The sequence below is a fragment of the Cherax quadricarinatus genome, chromosome 20 (assembly GCF_038502225.1).
Source record: "Cherax quadricarinatus isolate ZL_2023a chromosome 20, ASM3850222v1, whole genome shotgun sequence".
NCBI classification, from domain to species: domain Eukaryota; kingdom Metazoa; phylum Arthropoda; class Malacostraca; order Decapoda; family Parastacidae; genus Cherax; species Cherax quadricarinatus.
This window is the reverse complement of record NC_091311.1, coordinates 4,156,615-4,174,599: the sequence shown is the minus strand read 5'-3', so window position 1 is coordinate 4,174,599 and position 17,985 is coordinate 4,156,615. Positions and strand designations below refer to the sequence as shown.

The following is a 17,985-nucleotide window of genomic DNA, read 5'->3' as shown; positions in this document are numbered from 1 at the left end:
GGATGGGTATGGGGTGCATAATAAACATAAACATACTAAACTAAGCCACTTGTGAGGCTGAGGTACCGACCTCAGAGCTCGGTGTCAACAGAGTTTGCCAGGGAAGGCGACTCACTTGGAGGCAGTCCAGACAAGTTTTCACATAAGTAGTCTGTAAGCCAATAATGTTAAGTTGGCCCATAATGCCTGGGCATAATAGAGGCTCTCTTTGCATTGCAACCCACTACTGTAAATACGAAATCTCAATGTACTGTTTGCAAAGACATAAAATAAATAAATAAAATCAATAAATAGAATAAGTTAATCTTTAAGTTCGCCCGAAATGTTCAGCATACAGAGGGGCTTTTGGCATGTACACCCATCTATTATATTCCTCTGAACAACCATGTAATTTGTCAAAATAAAAAATATAAATTTAAATCTAAATCCATGTGCACTCTGACTCCACTCTCTACAATCTTGCCATACTTGTGTCTGGCTTCTGACACAGCCATGCCACAATTTACACTTAATGAGTTGAGAGCATTTATGGATGACAGAGAATCAGTTACAACTGTTAGATACATGGACGTATTTGAGTGCAAGGAGTATTACAGCCAGTTCTGTTGGAAGGTTAGAGGCCCAGTTATTGATGCGTTTGCACTGGAGACGTCTAATACACCCAGTTTGGTTGATACAGTTGTGGTCAATACGGCTACGCTGTCAGAGGCTCTATAAACTCTAACAACAACAACAACAACTTAATCTGCTGTTACCCCTCGCCAGTAGAGGTGAGTGGGACTATTCTTTAATGGTTTTGCTGGAAAACCGGTTACTGAACTTAAGTGGTGAGTGTGGTCGTCTCCCTCTAGTGCCTGGCAAGGAGGTACAACTGATCTCAATGGCAACTTCTAGTTTATATTTCTGTTTACAAAGGAAATCTTGTTCCTTTCTCTTTCATGACCCAGCTGTAATTAATATCTTTATTTACTACAAGTATATGTACAAGGTATACAGACCATAGTTGACATCAGTGACATACTACAATATAGAAAGCCGCTTGTTATGCTGAGCATTTCAGGCAAATTAGGTTATTTTTTTCCCCAGGATGCGACCCACACAAGTCCACTAACTCCCAGGTGCCCATTTTACTGATGTGTTTCTACCCTCACTGGCAATCAAACCCAGACACTCGCCGTATGAAGTGAGAGCTTTGTCCACCAGGCCATTATTATTATTATTATAATCAAAAAGAAGCGCTAAGCCACAAGGGCTATAAAGCGAGTCCACCAGGCCAGAGGGCAACATATCATCCACATACATCAGCAAGTCGGGCTCGATACAGCGTAAACTGTCAGTGACCCTGATAAACACACCACAAACAACAACAAAATAAATAAATAAATAAATTAAATGTATATATATATATATATATATATATTATATATATATATATATATATATATATATATATATATATATATATATATATATATATATATATATATATATATATATATATATATATATATATATATATATATATATATATATATTTTATATATATATATATATATATATATATATATATATATATATATATATATATATATATATATATATATATATATATATAATTATTTATTTATTTATTTATTTATTTGTTTATTTATTTTTGTGAAGGAGAATGGAGGGGGGGGGTGAAATATGAAGGCGGCGATGCACCAGACATAATCACAGTTGTCTTGATCATGTTACTATGTTATATTGAGGGTAAAGTTGAGTGTGAGGTGATAGCTGCTTAGGGAGGCTCAGGTGTTGAGTGTGTGAGGTGTTAGGTGCTCAGGAAGCAGCAGGTGTTGAGTGTGTGAGGTGTTAGGTGCTCAGGAAGCAGCAGGTGTTGAGTGTGTGAGGTGTTAGGTGCTCAGGAAGCAGCAGGTGTTGAGTGTGAGATGGTAGATGCTCAGGGACCAGCAGGTGTTGAGTGTGTGAGGTCTTAGGTGCTCAGGAAGCAGCAGGTGTGGAGTGTGAGGTGTTAGGTGCTCAGGAAGCAGCAAGCGTTGAGTGTGTGAGGTGTTAGGTGCTCAGGAAGCAGCAGGTGTTGAGTTTGTGAGGTGTTAGGTGCTCAGGAAGCAGCAGCTGTTGAGTGTGAGATGGTAGGTGCTCAGGGAGCAGCAGGTGTTGAGTGTGTGAGGTGTTAGGTACTCAAGGAGCAGCAGGTGTTGAGTGTGTGAGCTGTTAGGTGCTCAGGGAGCACCAGGTGTTGAGTGTGAGATGTTAGGTGCTCAGGGAGCAGCAGGTGTTGAGTGTGAGGTGTTAGGTTCTCAGGAAGCAGCAGGTGTTGAGTGTGTGGGGTGCTAGGTGCTCAGGGAGCAGCAGGTGTTGAGTGTGTGAGGTGTTAGGTGCTCAGGGAGCAGCAGGTGTTGAGTGTGTGAGGTGTTAGGTGCTCAGGGAGCAGCAGGTGTTGAGTGTGAGATGTTAGGTGCTCAGGAAGCAGCAGGTGTTGAGTGTGTGAGGTATTAGGTGCTCAGGGAGCAGCAGGTGTTGAGCATGTGAGGTATTAGGTGCTCAGGGAGCAGCAGGTGTTGAGTGTGTGAGGTATTAGGTGCTCAGGTAGCAGCAGCTGTTGAGTTTGAGATGTTAGGTGCTCAGGGAGCTGCAGGTGTTGAGTGTGAGATGTTAGGTGCTCAGGGAGCAGCAGGTGTTGAGTGTGTGAGGTGTTAGGTGCTGAGGGAGCAGCAGGTGTTTAGTGTGAGATGTTAGGTGCTTAGAAAGCAGAAGGTTTAAGTTAGCCACTAAGTTTTGAGGTTTTTGGTGCAGCACATACAAATTTATTCACAGTGTTTCTTGCAGCACACATGTGTGCATATGCAAGGTTCATTATATAAATTTAACCAATAAAATCTCCCATTAACACAACATTTTCATATTTAGACGACTTATGAATTTCGTCCCTTAGCAGCCCACTGCACTCCCTATCAAGGTTCGGGGGCCAATAAATCACACCCAAAATTAATTTTTCATGACATTCGAGAAACTGTAGCCAAACAGAGTCTGTGTTCGATGTTTCTAATCTTATATCTTTTCTAACACAAAAATTTAAATTATCTCTGACATACATCGCCACTCTACCACCCTTCCTGTTGACCCTATCAATGTGGAATAGTTTATAACCCTGTATGTTGCATTCAGAAGGCATTTCTCTATCTTTCAAGTTGAACCAGGTCTCCGTTATAGCAATAATATCTATATTACCTGGACTTACAAGTAATCTTAGCTCATCTATCTTATTTCTTAGACTCCTACTATTTGTATAGTACACCTTAAGGGAGCTAGTCACTCGTTGCCCTCTACTATCGCTCTTTGTTTGTTAAGCAGTTGCTTTGCCTTTACTAGTAACTTGATTTTGAATATTGTCTTTTAAATGTATCCCTGGGGTATCCTGGTAATATCTGCTGTTTTCAACCCTAGTACTGCTGCCTGATTGTTTCCCACAAACACCCATACCTCTATAATCTATCAGTTTAAAGTCCTAGATAAGTCATCAGTGACGCCCTCAATTGAACTGATTAATGCAACCACTCCAGCCCCAAAGAGATGAACTCCATCCCTTGCATACATATCACATTTGCCATAGAGTTTGTCCCAGTTCTCAATGAATGAGATTGCAAGTTCATTGCAGTATCTGTCTTGTGAAGGACCTGGGAGTGATAATGTTAGAGGATCTCACCTTCAAATGCCACAAAAATTGATCTACCTCATCTGCTAGAAAAATGATCGGATGGATTATGAGAACCTTCAAAACCAGGGATGCCAAGCCCGTGATGACTCTCTTCAAATCACTTGTTCTCTCTAGCAGCCTGGAATACTGCTTTACGCTAACTGCCCCCTTCAAAGTAGGCGAAATTCCTGACATGGAGGATGTACAGAGAACTTTCACAGCACACATAAGTACAATACACACCTAAATTACTGGTAATGGTTTGTATTCCTTGGAATGCAGGCATGAAAAATACAGTGGAACCTCTACTTACGAGTTTAATCTGTTCCATGACCTTGCTTGCAGCTGGATTTGCTCATTTGCAGAGTCAATTTTCCTCATTTAAATTAACTGAAATGTACAGGTCTCCCTCAACATTCGCGTTTTCAACTTTCGCGGGCTTCACACATTCGCGAATTCCCAACCACCAAATTCCCAGCCGCCAAATCATATTTAAGTTTACCGCCAGGAGTCCTTACTACCCTCCCTCCGACCCCTGCAACTAGCAGCCAGCCCTCCCACCACTGTGTGGTGAGTGTTTTGTTTGTTTATTATTTGCTATTAAACTACAGTATAAATAATGTAAACCCATCCATGACTGCATATTAAAATGGCTATTCGGACAGGTATTGGAAGGTGACATCATGTGTTTACTCTTGAACACAGCAAAGAATCAAACATTTCTGCTACTGCTAATAATAATAATAATAATAATAATAATAATAATAATAATAATATTAATATAATAATAATAATAATAATATTAATATAATAATAATAATAATAATAATAATAATAATAATAATAATAATAATAATAATAATAATAAATACGATAGAATTGAAGAAGGAAATTGTACAAAAATACGAGGGTTGAAGCAGTGGTGGAGGAAGTGGTTGACACATCGTCAGTGTGGCTTTGTTTATGCTGGAGTGAGTATTAGTCTCCGTGCTCTTCCAAACATTTCACAATAATTCATTGTATTTGGTGCTTGTAGATTGAGTGTGACTGGAGTGGTTGAGGCAGTGGTAGAGGCAGTGATAGAGGCAGTGATAGAGGCAGTGGTAGAGGCAGTGGGTGAGGCAGTGGGTGAGGCAGTGGGTGAGGCAGTGGGTGAGGCAGTGGTAGAGGCAGTGGTAGAGGCAGTTATAGAGGCAGTGGTTGAGGCAATGGTAGAGGCAGTGGTAGAGGCAGTGGTAGAGGCAGTGGGTGAGGCAGCAGTTGAGGCAGTGGGTGAGACAGTGGTAGAGGCAGTGATAGAGGCAGTGATATTTACTAACATATATGTTATAAATAATAATAGTACATTATGAATAACATTTATTATTATTATTATTATTTTTATTATTATTATTATTATTATTATAAATGTTATTAATACAGTGGACCCCCGCTTAACGATCACCTCCCAATGCGACTAATTATGTAAGTGTATTTATGTAAGTGCGTTTGTATGTGTATGTTTTGGGGTCTGAAATGGACTAATCTACTTCAAATTATGGGAACAAATTCGGTCAGTACTGGCACCTGAACATACTTCTGGAATGAAAAAATATCGTTAATCGGGGGCCCACTGTATTAACATGTACTATTATTATTTATAACATATATGTTAGTAAATACCACTGCCTCACCCACTGCCTCTATCACTGCCTCTACCACTGCCTCACCCACTGCCTCACCCACTGCCTCACCCACTGCCTCACCCACTGCCTCTACCACTGCCTCTATCACTGCCTCTATCACTGCCTCTACCACTGCCTCAACCACTCCAGTCACACTCAATCTACAAGCACCAAATACAATGAATTATTGTGAAATGTTTGGAAGAGCACGGAGACTAATACTCACTCCAGCATAAACAAAGCCACACTGACGATGCGTCAACCACTTCCTCCACCACTGCTTCAACCCTTGTATTTTTGTACAATTTCCTTCTTCAATTCTATCGTATTTATTATTATTATTATTATTATTATTGTTATTACAGTGGACCCCCACATAGCGACTTTAATCCGTGCAAGAGGGCTCATTGTTATGCGAAATGATCGGTATGCGAATGAATTTTCCCCATAAGAAATAATGGAAATCAAATTAATCCGTGCAAGACACCCAAAAGTATGAAAAAAAAAAAATTTACCACATGAAATGTTAATTTTAATACACACAAACTGAAAAAGGCATGCACAATTACATGACACTTACTTTTATTGAAGATCTGGTGATGATTGATGGGATGGGAGGAGGGGAGAGAGAGTGTTAGTGTTTAGAAGGGGAATCCCCTTCCATTAAGACTTGAGGTGTCGAGTCCTTTTCTGGGGTTACTTCCCTTCTTCTTTTAATGCCACTAGGAACAGCTTCAGAGTCACTGGACTTCTTTCGCACAACATATCTGTCCATAGTGGCCTGTACCTCTCGTTCCTTTATGACTTCCCTAAAGTGTTTCACAACATTGTCAGTGTAATAATCACCAGCACGGCTTGCAATAGCTGTATGAGGGTGATTTTCATCCATGAAGGTTTGCACTTCAAGCCACTTTGCACAGATTTCCTTAATCTTTGTAGTAGGCAATTTCTTCAATTTCTCTCTTCCCTCCTTCGAACCAGTTTCCTCAGGTCTGGCCTCTTGCTGTTGAAGTTGATCTATCAGCTCATCATTGGTTAGTTCTTCATTGTCCTCCTCCACCAACTCTTCCACATCATCCCCACTAACCTCCAACCCCAAGGACTTTCCCAATGCCACAATGGATTCCTCAACTGGCATAATCCTCTCAGGGTTAGCCTCAAACCCTTCAAAATCCCTTTTGTCTACACATTCTGGCCACAGTTTCTTCCAAGCAGAGTTCAAGGTCTTCTTAGTCACTCCCTCCCAAGCCTTACCTATAAGGTTTACACAATTGAGGATATTAAAGTGCTCTCTCCAAAACTCTCTTATAGTCAGTTGAGTTTCTGAGGTCACTACAAAGCACCTTTCAAACAGAGCTTTAGTGTACAGTTTTTTGAAGTTTGCAATAACCTGCTGGTCCATGGGCTGCAGGAGAGGAGTGGTATTAGGAGGCAAAAACTTCACCTTAATGAAGCTCATGTCCCCATAAAGTCGCTCTGCCATGTCTGTAGGATGACCAGGGGCATTGTCTAACACCAGGAGGCACTTAAGTTCTAATTTCTTTTCAGTTAGGTAATCTTTCACATTGGGGGCAAATGCATGGTGTAACCAGTCATAGAAAAAGTCCCTAGTGACCCATGCCTTACTGTTTGCGCTCCACAGCACACACAAATTCTCCTTGAGGACATTCTTTTGCCTGAACGGTCTGGGAGTTTCAGAGTGATACACTAATAAAGGCTTCACTTTGCAATCACCAGTAGCATTGGAACACATCAACAAAGTAAGCCTGTCTTTCATAGGCTTATGTCCTGGGAGTGCCTTTTCCTCCTGAGTAATGTAGGTCCTGCTTGGCATTTTCTTCCAAAACAGGCCTGTTTCATCACAATTAAACACTTGTTCAGGTTTCAGTCCTTCACTGTCTATGTACTCCTTGAATTCCTGCACATATTTTTCAGCTGCTTTGTGGTCCGAACTGGCAGCCTCACCATGCCTTATCACACTATGTATGCCACTACGCTTCTTAAATCTCTCAAACCAACCTTTGCTGGCCTTAAATTCGCTCACATCATCACTAGTTGCAGGCATTTTTTTAATTAAACCCTCATGCAACTTCCTAGCCTTTTCGCTTATGATCGCTTGAGAGACGCTATCTCCTGCTAGCTGTTTTTCATTTATCCACACCAACAAGAGTCTCTCAACATCTTCCATCACTTGCGATCTCTTTTTCGAAAACACAGTTAAACCTTTGGCAAGAACAGCTTCCTTGATTGCCTTTCTGTTGCCCACAATAGTAGCGATGGTTGATTTGGGTTTCTTGTACAACCTGGCCAGGTCGGCGACACGCACTCCACTTTCATACTTATCAATGATCTCTTTCTTCATCTCTATAGTAATTCTCACCCTTATTGCTGTAGGGTTGGCACTAGAAGCTTTCTTGGGGCCTATGGTCACTTATTTTGCAGATAAAATCACCAAAAACACTGTAATAATACGAAATGTTCCGATTGTATGCTTGGATGTTACCGCGGAGGCTGGCTGGAAAACAATGCCACCGGCGGCACATGTGAGGCTGGCTAAGGGCGCACATTGGATGCGTCTCGGACGAAGAGCGGTGAGCGGGTTTTTGAGCGGTATGCGAGGCAAAATTTTTGCGATAAAAGCGAGCGGTATGCGGATTGAACGTTATGTGATGCCGACGGTATGCGGGGGTCCACTGTATTATTATTATTATTATTATTATTATTATTATTATTATTATTATTATTATTATATTATTATTATTATTATTATTATTATTATTATTATTATTATTATTATTATTATTATTATTATTAGCAGTAGCACAAATGTTTGATTCTTTGCTGTGTTCAAGAGTAAACACATGATGTCACCTTCCAATACCTGTCCGAATAGCCATTCCAATATGCAGTCATAAATGGGTTGATATTATTTATACTGTAGTTTAATAGCAAATAATGAACAAACAAAACACTCACCACACAGTGGTGGGAGGGCTGGCTGCCAGTTGTGGGGGGTTGGAGGGAGGGTAGTAGGGACTTGCAGTGGTGGAGGCAGTGGTATTTAATAACATACATGTTATTAAGCCATAACGTATGTATTTAGTACAATTTACGACGTTTTCATGTATTTTATGATTGTTCATGGTTCGACAAGTTAAGGAAGCAGTATTGTATTATATTTCCCTACAATATATTGGGGCACCAAACATTCGCGATTTTTCAACATTCGCGAGGCTCTTGATCCCCTAACCCTCGTGAATGTTGAGGGAGACCTGTAATTAATTCGTTCCAGTGGAATTCCAGGCACGAGAAAATACTTTAACAATTTCCCTAATATCAACTCTACACTTATTTATCTATTACAATTCATGTAATATGACATAATAATATTAGAATGAATAAAATACATGTCATTAGGTATGTGGCTAGTGGTGGTGACAGCAGCCATTGTTGTTGGGGTTTATAGGGCCACCACAGCGGTCATTCCTGCCTCTGACTACATGTGTAGAGAACCTTGGGTAACCCAGAAAAGTCAGACAGAGTGACTTATAAGTGCTACACTCTTAATGCTTCACTTAACCCTTTGAGGGTTTTGGCCGTACTAGTACGGCTTATGACCCAGAGTTTTTGACGTACTAGTACACCTAAATTCTAGCGCCCTCATATCTAGTGGGAGAAAGCTGGTAGGCCTACATATGAAAGAATGGGTCGATGTGGTCAGTGTGCACAGTATAAAAAAAATCCTGCAGCACACAGTGCATAATGAGGAAAAAAAAAACTTTGACCGTTTTTTTGGAATAAAACAGCGAATTTGCACTGTATTTTCGTATGGTATTTATTGTCGTATTCTAGTTTTCTTGGTCTCATTTTGTAGAATGGAAGACATATTACAGAAATTGAGATGATTTTTGACTGGTTTTACAATGAAAAGTACCTTGAAATTGAGCTCAAAGTAGCAGAAATGTTCGATTTTTACCAAAGTTCAAAAGTAAACAAATCATGTCAAGCATCCAATACACATCAACTGGTGAGTCTAATATTCTTTCGCATTTGCGCCAATATTATTTATACCAGTTTTTACACTAATGCAGTAGTCTGCATAGCAGTAAATCTTCTAATTTTTGTGAGAATAAAAATTCAAAGAGGAAAGCAAAAGAATATAAGAGGGGCCTTGAGACGTGACTAATGAACAGAGGAAATGTCATTTTAGTGCCAGGAATGTCTTTCTTGTTTATTCTGGACCCTATTCGGAAACTGGCATCTTTTGAAATTTGTGTGAAATTGGCAAAATTGCTAAATTCTGACCACTGTATTGGATAGTTGAAATTGATAAATGGGTGGTTTCTTGCACTCATTCGATAGAAAAAATGGAGTTCTAGCGAAATATTCATGTTTTTTGTTAACTAGTACAGTGGAATTGACCGAAAATGGGGCTCAAAGTGGGCAAAATCGCCGATGCATAAACATTGTCGAGACCGCTAACTTCGCGAGAGCATAATTCTGTAAGTTTTCCATCAAATTTCAAACTTTTGGTGTCATTATGATCGGGAAAAGATTCTCTATCTTTTCATTAGAGAAAATTATTTCTTTTTTTTTTTTTTTTTTAAATTTGGCCGACCCTGAGAACGAGTCTCGGAGAGGGCCTGTCGACCCTCAAAGGGTTAATTGCTACACTCTTAATGCTACACTTAATTGCCACACTCTTAATCCTACACTTTGCCACTGCTGCTTCATGTTGTATGTTGTCTGCCACTGCTGCTTCATGTCTGCCACTGCTGCTTCATGTTGTCTGCCACTGCTGCTTCATGTTGTCTGCCACTGCTAGCTCATGATGTCTGCCACTGCTGCTTCATGTTGTCTGCCACTGCTGCTTCATGTTGTCTGCCACTGCTACCTCATGATGTCTGCCACTGTTGCTTCATGTTGTCTGCCACTGCTGCTTCATGTTGTCTGCCACTGTTGCTTCATGTTGTCTGCCACTGCTGCTTCATGTTGTCTGCCACTGTTGCTTCATGTTGTCTGCCACTGCTGCTTCATGTTGTCTGCCACTGCTGCTGCATGTTGTCTGCCACTGTTGCTTCATGTTGTCTGCCACTGCTGCTTCATGTTGTCTGCCACTGCTGCTGCATGTTGTCTGCCACTGCTGCTTCATGTTGTCTGCCACTGTTGCTTCATGTTGTCTGCCACTGCTGCTTCATGTTGTCTGCCACTGCTGCTTCATGTTGTCTGCCACTGCTGCTTCATGTTGTCTGCCACTGCTGCTGCATGTTGTCTGCCACTGCTGCTGCATGTTGTCTGCCACTGCTGCTGCATGTTGTCTGCCACTGTTTCTGCATGTTGTCTGCCACTGCTGCTGCATGTTGTCTGCCACTGCTGCTTCATGTCTGCCTCTGCTGCTTCATGTTGTCTGCCACTGCTGCTTCATGTTGTCTGCCACTGCTGCTGCATGTTGTCTGCCACTGCTGCTGCATGTTGTCTGCCACTGCTGCTGCATGTTGTCTGCCACTGCTGCTGCATGTTGTCTGCCACTGCTGCTTCATGTCTGCCTCTGCTGCTTCATGTTGTCTGCCACTGCTGCTTCATGTTGTCTGCCACTGCTGCTGCATGTTGTCTGCCACTGCTGCTGCATGTTGTCTGCCACTGCTGCTGCATGTTGTCTGCCACTGCTGCTGCATGTTGTCTGCCACTGCTGCTGCATGTTGTCTGCCACTGCTGCTGCATGTTGTCTGCCACTGCTGCTGCATGTTGTCTGCCACTGCTGCTGCATGTTGTCTACCACTGCTGCTTCATTTTGTCTGCCACTGTTGCTTCATGTTGTCTGCCACTGCTACCTCATGTTTTCTGCCACTTCTGCTTCATGTTGTCTGCCACTATTGCTTCATGTTGTCTGCCACTGCTACCTCATGTTGTCTGCCACTGCTGCTTCATGTTGTCTGAGACTGCTGATTCATGTTGTCTGCCACTGTTGCTTCATGTTGTCTGCCACTGCTGCTTCATGTTGTCTGCCACTGCTGCTTCATGTTGTCTGCCACTGCTACCTCATGTTGTCTGCCACTGCTGCTTCATGTTGTCTGCCACTGCTACCTCATGTTGTCTGCCACTGCTGCTTCTTGTCTGCCACTGCTACCTCATGATGTCTGCCACTGCTGCTTCATGTTGTCTGCCACTGCTGCTTCTTGTCTGCCACTGCTACCTCATGATGTCTGCCACTGCTGCTTCATGTTGTCTGCCACTGCTGCTTCTTGTCTGCCACTGCTACCTCATGATGTCTGCCACTGCTACCTCATGTTGTCTGCCACTGCTGCTTCTTGTCTGCCACTGCTACCTCATGTTGTCTGCCACTGCTGCTTCATGTTGTTTGCCACTGCTGCTTCATGTTGTCTGCCACTGTTGCTTCATGTTGTCTGCCACTGCTACCTCATGTTGTCTGCCACTGCTGCTTCATGTTGTCTGCCACTGCTGATTCATGTTGTCTGCCACTGTTGCTTCATGTTGTCTGCCACTGCTGCTTCATTTTGTCTGCCACTGTTGCTTCATGTTGTCTGCCACTGCTACCTCATGTTGTCTGCCACTGCTGCTTCATGTTGTCTGCCACTGCTGCTTCATGTTGTCTGCCACTGCTACCTCATGTTGTCTGCCACTGCTGCTGCATGTTGTCTGCCACTGCTACCTCATGTTGTCTGCCACTGCTGCTTCTTGTCTGCCACTGCTACCTCATGATGTCTGCCACTGCTGCTTCATGTTGTCTGCCACTGCTGCTTCTTGTCTGCCACTGCTACCTCATGATGTCTGCCACTGCTGCTTCATGTTGTCTGCCACTGCTGCTTCTTGTCTGCCACTGCTACCTCATGATGTCTGCCACTGCTACCTCATGTTGTCTGCCACTGCTGCTTCTTGTCTGCCACTGCTACCTCATGTTGTCTGCCACTGCTGCTTCATGTTGTCTGCCACTGCTGCTTCATGTTGTCTGCCACTGTTGCTTCATGTTGTCTGCCACTGCTGCTTCATGTTGTCTACCACTGTTGCTTCATGTTGTCTGCCACTGTTGCTTCATGTTGTCTGCCACTGCTGCTGCATGTTGTCTGCCACTGTTGCTTCATGTTGTCTGTCACTGCTGCTTCATGTTGTCTGCCACTGTTGCTTCATTTTGTCTGCCACTGCTACCTCATGTTGTCTGCCACTGCTGCTTCATGTTGTCTGCCACTGTTGCTTCATGTTGTCTGCCACTGCTGCTTCATGTTGTCTGCCACTGCTGCTTCATGTTGTCTGCCACTGCTGCTTCATGTTGTCTGCCACTGCTGCTGCATGTTGTCTGCCACTGCTGCTGCATGTTGTCTGCCACTGCTGCTGCATGTTGTCTGCCACTGCTTCTGCATGTTGTCTGCCACTGCTGCTGCATGTTGTCTGCCACTGCTGCTTCATGTCTGCCTCTGCTGCTTCATGTTGTCTGCCACTGCTGCTTCATGTTGTCTGCCACTGCTGCTGCATGTTGTCTGCCACTGCTGCTTCATGTTGTCTGCCACTGCTGCTGCATGTTGTCTGCCACTGCTGCTGCATGTTGTCTGCCACTGCTGCTGCATGTTGTCTGCCACTGCTGCTTCATGTTGTCTGTCACTGCTGCTTCATGTTGTCTGTCACTGTTGCTTCATGTTGTCTGCCACTGCTGCTTCATGTTGTCTGCCACTGCTGCTTCATGTTGTCTGTCACTGTTGCTTCATGTTGTCTGCCACTGCTGCTTCATGTTGTCTGTCACTGTTGCTTCATGTTGTCTGCCACTGCTGCTTCATGTTGTCTGCCACTGCTGCTTCATGTTGTCTGTCACTGTTGCTTCATGTTGTCTGCCACTGTTGCTTCATGTTGTCTGCCACTGCTACCTCATGTTTTCTGCCACTGCTGCTTCATGTTGTCTGCCACTGTTGCTTCATGTTGTCTGCCACTGCTACCTCATGTTGTCTGCCACTGCTGCTTCATGTTGTCTGCCACTGCTGATTCATGTTGTCTGCCACTGTTGCTTCATGTTGTCTGCCACTGCTGCTTCATGTTGTCTGCCACTGCTGCTTCATGTTGTCTGCCACTGCTACCTCATGTTGTCTGCCACTGCTGCTTCATGTTGTCTGCCACTGCTACCTCATGTTTTCTGCCACTGCTGCTTCATGTTGTCTGCCACTGCTGCTTCATGTTGTCTGCCACTGCTGCTTCATGTTGTCTGCCACTGCTACCTCATGTTTTCTGCCACTGCTGCTTCATGTTGTCTGCCACTGCTGCTTCATGTTGTCTGCCACTGCTACCTCATGATGTCTGCCACTGCTGCTTCATGTTGTCTACCACTGTTGCTTCATGTTGTCTGCCACTGCTGCTTCATGTTGTCTGCCACTGTTGCTTCATGTTGTCTGCCACTGCTGCTGCATGTTGTCTGCCACTGTTGCTTCATGTTGTCTGCCACTGCTGCTTCATGTTGTCTGCCACTGCTGCTGCATGTTGTCTGCCACTGCTGCTTCATGTTGTCTGCCACTGCTGCTTCATGTTGTCTGCCACTGCTGCTTCATGTTGTCTGCCACTGCTGCTTCATGTTGTCTGCCACTGCTGCTTCATGTTGTCTGCCACTGCTACCTCATGTTGTCTGCCACTGTTGCTTCATGTTGTCTGCCACTGCTACCTCATGATGTCTGCCACTGTTGCTTCATGTTGTCTGCCACTGCTGCTTCATGTTGTCTGCCACTGTTGCTTCATGTTGTCTGCCACTGCTGCTTCATGTTGTCTGCCACTGTTGCTTCATGTTGTCTGCCACTGTTGCTTCATGTTGTCTGCCACTGCTGCTGCATGTTGTCTGCCACTGTTGCTTCATGTTGTCTGCCACTGCTGCTTCATGTTGTCTGCCACTGCTGCTGCATGTTGTCTGCCACTGCTGCTTCATGTTGTCTGCCACTGCTGCTTCATGTTGTCTGCCACTGCTGCTTCATGTTGTCTGCCACTGCTGCTTCATGTTGTCTGCCACTGCTGCTTCATGTTGTCTGCCACTGCTACCTCATGTTGTCTGCCACTGCTGCTTCATGTTGTCTGCCACTGCTGCTTCATGTTGTCTGTCACTGCTGCTTCATGTTGTCTGCCACTGCTGCTTCATGTTGTCTGCCACTGCTGCTTCATGTTGTCTGTCACTGCTGCTGCATGTTGTCTGCCACTGCTGCTTCATGTTCTCTGCCACTGCTGCTTCATGTTGTCTGCCACTGCTGCTTCATGTTGTCTGTCACTGCTGCTTCATGTTGTCTGCCACTGCTGCTTCATGTTGTCTGCCACTGCTGCTTCATGTTGTCTGCCACTGCTACCTCATATTGTCTGCCACTGCTGCTTCATGTTGTCTGCCACTGCTGCTTCATGTTGTCTGCCACTGCTACCTCATGTTGTCTGCCACTGCTGTTTCATGTTGTCTGCCACTGCTGCTTCATGCTGTCTGCCACTGTTGCTTCATGTTGTCTGCCACTGCTGCTTCATGTTGTCTTCCACTGCTACCTCATGTTGTCTGCCACTGCTGCTTCATGTTGTCTGCCACTGCTACCTCAAGATGTCTGCCACTGTTGCTTCATGTTGTCTGCCACTGCTGCTTCATGTTGTCTGCCACTGTTGCTTCATGTTGTCTGCCACTGCTGCTTCATGTTGTCTGCCACTGCTGCTGCATGTTGTCTGCCACTGTTGCTTCATGTTGTCTGCCACTGCTGCTTCATGTTGTCTGCCACTGCTGCTGCATGTTGTCTGCCACTGCTGCTGCATGTTGTCTGCCACTGCTTCTGCATGTTGTCTGCCACTGCTGCTGCATGTTGTCTGCCACTGCTGCTTCATGACTGCCACTGCTGCTTCATGTTGTCTGCCACTGCTGCTTCATGTTGTCTGCCACTGCTGCTGCATGTTGTCTGCCACTGCTGCTGCATGTTGTCTGCCACTGCTGCTGCATGTTGTCTGCCACTGCTGCTGCATGTTGTCTGCCACTGCTGCTGCATGTTGTCTGCCACTGCTGCTGCATGTTGTCTGCCACTGCTGCTGCATGTTGTCTGTCACTGCTGCTGCATGTTGTCTGCCACTGCTGCTTCATTTTGTCTGCCACTGTTGCTTCATGTTGTCTGCCACTGCTACCTCATGTTGTCTGCCACTGCTGCTTCATGTTGTCTGCCACTGTTGCTTCATGTTGTCTGCCACTGCTACCTCATGTTGTCTGCCACTGCTGCTTCATGTTGTCTGCCACTGCTGCTTCATGTTGTCTGCCACTGTTGCTTCATGTTGTCTGCCACTGCTGCTTCATGTTGTCTGCCACTGCTGCTTCATGTTGTCTGCCACTGCTACCTCATGTTGTCTGCCACTGCTGCTTCATGTTGTCTGCCACTGCTACCTCATGTTGTCTGCCACTGTTGCTTCATGTTGTCTGCCACTGCTGCTTCATGTTGTCTGCCACTGTTTCTTCATGTTGTCTGCCACTGCTGCTTCATGTTGTCTGCCACTGTTGCTTCATGTTGTCTGCCACTGCTGCTGCATGTTGTCTGCCACTGTTGCTTCATGTTGTCTGCCACTGCTGCTTCATGTTGTCTGCCACTGCTGCTGCATGTTGTCTGCCACTGTTGTTTCATGTTGTCTGCCACTGCTGCTTCATGTTGTCTGCCACTGCTGCTGCATGTTGTCTGCCACTGCTGCTTCATGTTGTCTGCCACTGTTGCTTCATTTTGTCTGCCACTGCTGCTTCATGTTGTCTGCCACTGCTGCTTCATGTTGTCTGCCACTGCTGCTGCATGTTGTCTGCCACTGCTGCTTCATGTTGTCTGCCACTGTTGCTTCATTTTGTCTGCCACTGCTGCTGCATGTTGTCTGCCACTGTTGCTTCATGTTGTCTGCCACTGCTGCTTCATGTTGTCTACCACTGCTGCTGCATGTTGTCTGCCACTGTTGCTTCATGTTGTTTGCCACTGCTGCTTCATGTTGTCTGCCACTGCTGCTGCATGTTGTCTGCCACTGCTGCTGCATGTCGTCTGCCACTGCTGCTGCATATTGTCTGCTACTGCTGCTGCATGTTGTCTGCCACTGCTGCTTCATGTCTGCCACTGCTGCTTCATGTTGTCTGCCACTGCTGCTGCATGTTGTCTGCCACTGCTGCTGCATGTTGTCTGCCACTGCTGCTGCATGTTGTCTGCCACTGCTGCTGCATGTTGTCTGCCACTGTAGCTGCATGTTGTCTGCCACTGCTGCTGCATGTTGTCTGCCACTGCTGCTGCATGTTGTCTGCCACTGCTGCTGCATGTTGTCTGCCACTGCTGCTTCATTTTGTCTGCCACTGTTGCTTCATGTTGTCTGCCACTGCTACCTCATGTTGTCTGCCACTGCTGCTTCATGTTGTCTGCCACTGTTGCTTCATGTTGTCTGCCACTGCTACCTCATGTTGTCTGCCACTGCTGCTTCATGTTGTCTGCCACTGTTGCTTCATGTTGTCTGCCACTGCTACCTCATGTTGTCTGCCACTGCTGCTTCATGTTGTCTGCCACTACTGCTTCATGTTGCCTGCCACTGTTGCTTCATGTTGTCTGCCACTGTTGCTTCATGTTGTCTGCCACTGTTGCTTCATGTTGTCTGCCACTGCTACCTCATGTTGTCTGCCACTGCTGCTTCATGTTGTCTGCCACTGTTGCTTCATGTTGTCTGCCACTGCTACCTCATGTTGTCTGCCACTGCTGCTTTATGTTGTCTGCCACTGCTGCTTCATGTTGTCTGCCACTGCTGCCTCATGTTGTCTGCCACTGTTGCTTCATGTTGTCTGCCACTGTTGCTTCATGTTGTCTGCCACTGCTACCTCATGTTGTCTGCCACTGCTGCTTCATGTTGTCTGCCACTGTTGCTTCATGTTGTCTGCCACTGCTACCTCATGTTGTCTGCCACTGCTGCTTTATGTTGTCTGCCACTGCTGCTTCATGTTGTCTGTCACTGCTGCCTCATAATGTCTGCCACTGCTGCCTCATAATGTCTGCCACTGCTGCCTCATAATGTCTGCCACTGCTGCCTCATAATGTCTGCCACTGCTGCCTCATAATGTCTGCCACTGCTGCCTCATAATGTCTGCCACTGCTACCTCATGTTGTCTGCCACTGCTGCCTCATAATGTCTGCCACTGCTGCCTCATAATGTCTGCCACTGCTACCTCATGTTGTCTGCCACTGCTGCCTCATAATGTCTGCCACTGCTGCCTCATAATGTCTGCCACTGCTACCTCATGTTGTCTGCCACTGCTGCCTCATAATGTCGCCAAAGAATCAAACATTTCTGCTATTTTGAGCTCAATTTCAAGTTACTTTTCATCATGAAACCAATTAAAATCATATTTATTTTTGTAGTATATCTTCCATTCTATCACATGAGACCAAATAAAACGAAAATACAACCATAAAAACCATATGAAAATGTACCACTAATGGGAGGCTAATGGCTGAGAAGTGAACCCCATTATTTATGGTCCAATTTCTTTCATTTTTGTGTACGTTAAGAAGCATCTTTTCATCATACATTGCCTAAGTTTCAATAAGATAGTCCAACAAACAACTGAGATCCAGTTCCCTAGATCAAGAGCAAGAGCCTCCTCACCAGGGTCAATTA

General features: G+C 44.8%; 1 protein-coding gene across 2 annotated transcripts in view; it reads left to right on the top strand.

Moving 5' to 3' along the window:
* The first annotated feature begins 602 nt into the window (after window positions 1-602).
* LOC128699867 (zinc finger protein 271-like) overlaps window positions 603-17,985 on the top strand; it is a 107,547-nt gene continuing 90,164 nt past the window's right edge. Inside the window, exon 1 of one of the 2 annotated variants that reach the window (XM_070086867.1) lies at window positions 603-770. The gene's annotated coding sequence lies outside the window, so the exon portion shown is untranslated. Of the gene's footprint in view, window positions 828-17,985 lie in introns of both variants that reach the window. The other variant, XM_070086868.1, reaches the window with a different exon arrangement.